Below are 8,518 nucleotides of genomic sequence, written 5' to 3'. Positions count from 1 at the left end.
CCTCTATTGCAGCCCCTCAATTTTTATTGTTCTGGAAATCGTCCCGGAGGAAGGGTGCTATGGGCCCTAGTGCAAGTAAGGAAAAGCAAGACAATTTAAATTTTTCTAAAAGCTATTTTTCCAGTACGGATACCAAATAGATATTTTCACTATTGAATTAGAATTTTGATAAAAAAATAAGTGGAAGATATCTTTCAACCAGATTTCTAATATGTTAACATGTTGAATTGCAAAAATTAACTAGCCTTGCTCTAGGAAAATGGAACGTGGGCTGTTCAATGAGAAACAGCATTGAGCAACTTTTCACTGTGGTGATATTCTTTTCTTAGGTTTTTGAAGAAAGTATGTCCCACTTTTATACATTAGGCACCCATTCCGGGTGCCTAATGGGTGAACATGTAGAAGTGACTTACCTAATGTATAAAAGTAGATTCCCTTCATGACAGAGCTCTTTGCTCTGTCATGCATAAGTACAGTGGTAATTTCCTTGCTCTTTCAGGAAAAATTAGTTAGAAATTTGGTGTCAACGGTTTACGGTACGTTTAAGAAAAAGGCACTAAATGAGTGTCATACCGCACTGAGTCTTAATACCACCACAATAAGTCTAAAAATAGGCAAAAAGTAAGGGAACAACCCTCACAGAAAAGTGTAAACGGCTACAGGTACCATCAACTCTGTTAGAGTGGCAGCACGGGTGCTCCTCTAGGGATAGTATTATCTTTAAGTCCCTGAATGGTAGAAATCCCAAATTCATCAACAGCCTGATTGAAAGATACATTCCGACCCGCAACCTGCGATCTGCCCATATGCATCTTCTGACTGTACCTCCCTTTAAACTGAAATGTTTCGGTGGAACAAGGTTCGCCATTATAGGCCCCAGATACTGGAACTCCCTACCTCTAGAAATTAGATCCTGCACAGACCTCATGAGTTTTCATAGACTCCTAAAACCTTGGCTATTTAGATAGGCATATGAGTAACATCTCAGACCAGCACCTCTAGAGTAGCGCCATGAAACCAATCTGGTGTACGTGCGCTCTATAAATAAAGTATAACATAACATAACTTGGTTATATGAAGAGATGGAAGTTGTACAACCACAACAACACTGTTACTGACATTGTTGTGATCACTTCTGTAGTAGAACAAGGTTTTCCAAACTATGGTCAAGATCTAAAAAGAAAAAAGGACATGGATTGTGTGCTTTGTCACTAAATATTTTGAGATGCAGAACAGGCCAAGGAGGGCACTGACCATATCGATTATCCCATTGCCTTATCAAAGTGGAATCATTGGATTAAAGTTTTGATTGGAAATGAAGTTTTCTTATTCCCGGTAACCATTGATTATATGTTGGTGGACCTTGCTGCTACTGAAGCTGGTCCGGCAGCTCAGGGCATAATATTTCTGGACTATATTGTTAAGAAAAGAGCCAATATATGTTACAGCATTTACTTCCATTAACAATTATTAAACCTCTTTATGAACAGTATTTGATCTACTTTTTTTTGCCAACCTGATAGATGCCGGGACCCTTATGTTCTTGAAAGTTGTCCCTCCTTCAAAGTCCATCAAGGATAATACAGATTCTTTCATACAAGACCAGCATTTTTCTGTGATTCAGATGATACTCATATACATGCCCAAACAGAGCACCTCACAACAACGGAGAGTCTTCAATCTGTTCCTCTTCTCTTAAGGGGTTAAATCGCTTCTTCTTTCACAGATGACATTTATTCACAACAAGCCCTCTAATTTTTGACAATGTTCACATAGTGCTTTACAGCACTCCAGTTTAGCTTTTTCAACAAAATAATTTTAATCTTTCACAAAAATAAAAACATTTAATCAAAGAAGAGGTCTTCGAAAATCTGCTGACACCCATGGAATGGGCTCATTCTTAAGCAACACGTTTCTGTTCAAAAAGTAAAAAAGGTGAGAGCTGTCTCAAATCTCAAATTTTTAAACTCTTATTTTCCTTTAGCATCATTTTACAATTTAGAGGATAATGGCTTTAGGGAATGTTTCCAGCTGCTGGTCAGATGGTTAGACTGGATCTCAAGGATGCTTAATGTATTTTTCCCTGTTGGTCAGGCAAACAGGAAATTTCTCCAATTCACACGATTGAGATATATTTTTCAATATACATCACTTCCATTTAGTGCTTTTTCGGCACCAGCAATTGATAAAACCAGCGGAATCTCACTTCAGATTTTACCAGACCTAGTACAAATGTATCTAGAATACATCATTCCAATGACCCAGTATTAGACAAGACTTTGCTCTCATCATTCATTGTATTTCTCCCCTGATGAAGAATTTTGGATACGCTTAATTGCTGCGAATTTAAGCAGGGTCGGTTTTGACATACCAGGCTTGGGCGTTTTCCCGGGAGGCTGAAAGGGTGGGGCCAGTTTTGTAGCGGTGAGGGCTGGTTTTGTTACTGGGGGCCGGTTTTGCAGCTGTGCTACAATATCAAATCCCAATAACGAAAGCAGTAAGCAAGTGTTTCCAGCCTTCCGGGGCCTGGCAGTGCTTTCCCAGGGGCTGATCCAAGAAAATTGGCAGGGCTGCTTTGGGTGCCCAGTCCGGCCCTTAATTTAAGGTAGAAGATGAATTTGAAGCAGCAATGATCTTTTGTAAAACTTGAAGTTAGATGGACTTTCTCTTAAGGAAAAGGAAAAGGTAATGGATATTATGACTGGACATGGCTTGAACCCAGATGAAGAAATACATAATGATTTCATAAACACATATTTTTGCATCTGTTCCTATCAGCATCAAACTCATATACACTATTGGGAACCTCTGAGGTTCCCTACCACAGTCAATGACACTATCAACCTAGCCTTGATTGTACTGTCAGAAGAGACACATTCCCAAAGTAGGGAGCCACTTCGGGGGAGTTCACTTCACTCAGTGTAACTTGTACTAATTCTATAATGCTAGAATATTTTCAAAGATTGCAATAATTAGTCTAGCAGTACTCTGTGAATTTGATATGACCAGAGAGACGCTGAAGACCAAAAATTAGGTCCAGGCCAAAATGAAGGTTCTGGCCAACAAATACAGAATATATGAGGCCGGTGACCAGGCCAGGACATTGATATGCTGGCTGGCAAAGAGGGTGGTGGAAACGAGATTCGTCCTGGCAATCCATGTTGAGGGGCACAGCTTGGTCACATACCCGATGGGAATAGCTCCAGCGTTTGCAAATTACTATAAAATATTATATGAGGCGAGGGATTGTCCGACTGCAGTGGTGCAAAAACCTATCATCAAGGACTTGCCCCTCCCAGGTTTCTACCCATGGATAGGGAGGCATTAGATAAGGCAATATTGGAAGATTAAATCCTAAGCACAATAAGCAGTGTGCCTATGGGGAACACCGAAGGTCCAAATGGATTCCCGGTGGAATCCTTTAAAGATATACGTCCCAATTGGTTTCGCAGTTGTCCTTGTTATACCAGGAGGCCCTGTGGGCAGGGGTTCTGATGTACAATTTAAGCGGCGCCCATGTGGTTGTCATACATAAACAAGTTACACCTACTACTGAATGTGCCTCCTATTGTCTGATATTCCTGATCAATACCGAATCCAAAATCCTTGCTAAAGTGCTGGCCACTCACCTGGTGGGATTTATCTGCACCATGGCACACTAGGATCAAAACGGCTTCATGCCCAGCAGAGGCATGCAGCACTTTATACTGTGTCTACATGTGGCGCAGGTGATAATCTCAATCAATTTTGAGAAGGCATACAATATAATCAAGTGGCCCTATCTGATGGCAGTCCTCGAAAAAATGTATATCGGCCCGAGATTTTGTGCATTTGTCAAACTCCTCTCTGAACTCTGGTGTGCCGCAGTGCGAGTGAATGGGGCAATATCTCCTCCATCCCCGATAAGGCAAGGCACAAGGCAGGGATGCCCGCTATCCTCCTTCCTATTTGCATTGGCAGTTGAGCCACTGGCAGAATGCGCCCAGTTCTGGGGAATGAAAGTGTATAGTCGAAGACCACATAGCGCTCTATGCAGATGATACCTTTATATGTGTTAGATGCCCTCAGTACACCATCTCCTGCCTAATGCAGATCTTAAATACATACAAGGAAGACTCTGGCCTTAGGGTTAACGGATAAATCAGTGGTGCTGCCCATAAATTGTTCCTTGGAGGGGCCTGGGGAGGAGTTTTTTCGACCTTTGCGGAGGGACTCTGCCTTTAAATACCTGGGGATGCCCGCGGCCCTAGACCGGGTGCATTGCAGGGAACTTAATATAGATCCAATACCTAGCCAGCTACACTCCCGGCTTGATGCATGAGGCAAATTGCTGCTTTCAATCATGGGCCGGGTGACCTTTTTTAAATAATCGCTCTATCTCAATGGCTATATCTCCTCCACAATTACCCACATAACCTCTCTGGGGGATTCTTTACTTCACTACAAGCTACTATTACCAATTATATATGGAGTGGGAAAGGCCCAAAGGTGGATTCAATAAGGGTGCACAGCACCCATATGATGGATATTTTGGAGTTGGCAGACATTCGATGAAACTATCAGGCCTCACATGTATTGCCTATAAACAACTGGCTAAACGCTGAAAGGGCGGACTCTGCCGTTGGGTTGGAAGTGACTTGGGCGGGTTTCCCTGTGTTTATTGGACAGTTATATAGTCACAGGGTGTACAGAGATCTGCCTGAGGTTGCCCGGACTACGTTTTCCTGCTGGCCAAGGGCACTGCGGGACATGGAATGGTGTAGGAGGCTTACTAAGGAAACGCCTCTATGGTACAGGACGTGGCTGCCTGAAGTCTCTGATCTAGGCGGATTCATGGGGTATCACACTTTAGGGATCTATACAATAGGAGACATGAGGGAGACAACACACATTAAATCTCTTGGTCAGTGGCAGGACAAGTTTGCTATCTACAGAATGTAGTTTTTCAATACCTCCAGGTCCGACATGCCCTGGAAAAAATCAGTCTGACGCCTAGAGGAGATCCCAACTTTACCCCATTGGAACCTAAGCTGCTGATGGGTCGGCGAGGGGTAGAAACTAAGGGGCTCATTATGATGGGGGAAGGACCGCCACCACCGGGCCGGTGGAGGCGGTCCTTTTGCCAACACATAGTGAATTACCTTTTGCCAACACATAGTGAATTATCCACCGCGGTGGGTACCGCAGTGGACTGAAAGTCTGTCTGCCCCTTCACCGCCAAAGGCAATCGCACCGATTGCCTGGCGGACGGAAAAGGGCCACTAATATGGTGACGGTGCCCAGTAGGATGTGTCCTGGAAGAGGCCTTTCCATGGCGGCACTGCCGCCATGGAAAGGCTGGTGGGGATTGGGTTTGGAGGCCCATTGAGGGCCCCCCTTGTTTGGGGGGGTGTGTTGCTGCACTGTAGGATACCCATGGTACCCCCTGCATTTCCATGCACCAAGTGGCAGGCACCGCGTGGTGCCTGCCACGTGGTGAGCGGAAATTCGGTGCAAACACCTTTAACATTGCGGACGGTGCTGCAGCCAGCAGCACTGCCTGCAATGTTAAAGGCCCAAGATGCACCTGAAAGTATGGTGGGCGTATCCTAATTGCAGTGGTGGGACCTCCCCATTTCTGGCGGGCGGTCCCAATCACCGCTACGGTGGCGTACGGACCAAGTCCACCCGCCATCGTAATCACCCCCTAAGTCCTCTACCTATAGGGCGCTCATAGTTATAATGCCAGACCCAATGGAGACACTGGTGGAAAGATGGGAGACAACATTAGTCTATTGGATGAGTAGGACTTGTTAGAGGAGAAAATGGCACCTAGGGAGCTAGTGATACTGGCTAGGCTCCGCCTCATCCAGTTCAAATATTTCCACAGAGAGTATTTTACACCGGTACGTTTACACAAAATAGGGAGAAGCCCAACCCTGGCTTGCACTAGATGTGGGGGAGCTGAGGGTAGTTTCTTGCATATGGTACGGGAATAGCTACATATTGGTCAAGGATACATGCACGATTGGCTGAGGTAGTTGGTATAACAATTGAGGTCACCCTCCCAGATGGCGTTACTGGGGATGATGTCGGGTTGGCAAGGGAACTGGGCTGGGGAGAAATTGCTGACATCGGGCTGAATGTTTGCTAAACAGGAGATAGCACAGAAATGGAGAGCAGCTGCTGCCCCAACTGTGGTGGAGTGGACTCAGGTTATGGACTTTTGAGCTGCAGCAGAAGAGAGGGTATACCTGGGCGGGGAAGCCCCAAGAAATATAAAACAAATCTGGTCCCCATGGTGGAATATGATGGACTAGCTGGAGAATGGGTCTGCAGTTGTGGAGGTAGTGGGAGGGTGGGTTGAGGACGGCAGTTTTCCTATGCACTTGAGGGGATGGTTGGGGCAGAGATGACGCCAGGTGGGGTAAACTGCATTGTTTTTATCCTTTTGAATGCTGTGCTACATGCCTTGTTTCCAGGAGAAATTTAATAAAAAGAGTTTTTAAAAAAAGAAAAAGACTGCAATAATTGAGACACTGATCTCTATCTTTTCCACATATATTGAGATTACATGACACGGTCTTTAACACATGAAACCACTGTGTAGACATATTTCACATGTAGAGTGGCCCAAATGAAAGGGGGAAAGGGGGAAGTTACTCACTTGGTCTGATTATGCCTCAGTACCTCTCAAATACTATGTGTGAAACTTTAAAAACATTTCCATGAAAATTTTGTTTTTCTCTAATGACAATAATGAAAATGAGATATGAATGAACTATTTCCTGATTGCAGTTTCAGTGTTACTAAAAAGCATTCCTCGGCTAGATGAAATTAGTGTTTACATGTTTCACATGCAGCGCAGCCCAAATGTATTAAGAATGATAATAGCCGTCTGGGTTTGGTTCTCAGCTCTGGAATATGATATATAAAATAGTGAAAAAAATCAGCAGGAAATGTTGTTGTTTTACAATGATGACAATGAATATAACGTATGAACAAATTCTTCGCTGTAATATCGATATGTTACTTTAAATCATCACACACCATTTCCACTCAAACAACTCTTGCAAAAGTTCTGTTCCAAGATGGCTGACACTTTTTTGACCGTTGCAACGAGAGCCACACTCCACTTTAAACCCACTCACAAAAGAGGGAACACGCCTACTCCAATTACTGAAATTAAAATGACTGCTATTTATGATAGAACAATTTACTTCATATCACAGGCACTACCTACAAAATATCTACTATGGAACAACTTCCTAGGCATTCCAGATGCCAAGTGCATAAAGTACACTATCTAAGGAATGCGTCAGACAAAACCCTCCATACACCACTTGTCCGGTTTACAGAGCGGGAGGGACAATAAGGAATTGTGACAGAATCCATTTGACACAGAGACAAAAAATATACCCTCCTACATGGACTGCACTACTTTTCTGCCATCAGGTAAGTGTTTCCTCCATGAAAGGACAAAATATTTTTACTCTGAATTCCCCTCCTCCCCTAAGATCTCGCTACCTACTTGAGGATCAGACATTTTAGTTTCCAACAGTAATTCCTAGTGAAAATAGTATGTCTTCCGCACCGTATACACTTGTCCATTATGGTAATTCTTTAGTGCACAAACACAAGCGTGCAGTGCCACACAAGTGCAGGAGAAACAACACTTCTAGCCGTAGTCAGTATGATGGGAGCCTTTGTGTGTGCACTTGTGCTACCTATTTCCTGCACTTTTATTTTACAAAATTAACTTACACACAGGCTTTAGATGAACAGGGCAAAACACGTATTTGCTGTTTCTCGGGAACTCTGAAATTCTGAAGTCTATGATCATTATGAAAACAAGGATTTTACAAGCAAGAAGCGTAAAGGCTAGACTAAAAGAAAAGTGTTTATGGTCATTTGACCATTTGAATTATTACGCCAAACTCAAGACTTCCAAACTGTACAAATGTATACCTTTACATTATTTACATTATTACAAAGCATATGATTAATAATTACACTTTAGGAATTTCCAAATTATAGACCTTTTGATGTGTCCATCAACATTGTCTTCTTCTTCAAACTTTAATAATCTGTTACAAAACCTTTTAGGTCAGTTCAAAGACATTATCAAATTGGGAATTCTGGAACTAAAGTCTTTGAGGATTTTGGGACAGGATGGTTTATTTCACTTTATCGAAAAATACCATCAAATTGTACAAACCAACTTGGAAGTTCTGATCTCACAAGTGTGAGGAATCAAACATTGATCCTACTTTGTCTTTGACAAGCATGTTGAGGTCCTTAGTGACGCAGGCAAGTATTATAGGACAATTAATACTCTTTAGGTCAACTAAATCCATGGGCAATCACCCTTTAATATACAAATTATTAGAGTTCTTAGATTATCAAAACCAATTTTCCAGATATTCTTCTATGTGGCATGTGATCTTGGACTCCAATTCTATTTTATATATTATATTTTAACATTTGCTTCTTCTACATAATACAATCCTCAAAAGCACTCTGACAATGACATGATGTG

This window comes from Triturus cristatus, chromosome 12 (assembly GCF_964204655.1).
Source record: "Triturus cristatus chromosome 12, aTriCri1.1, whole genome shotgun sequence".
NCBI lineage: Eukaryota > Metazoa > Chordata > Amphibia > Caudata > Salamandridae > Triturus > Triturus cristatus.
This window is presented reverse-complemented; position numbering follows the sequence as displayed.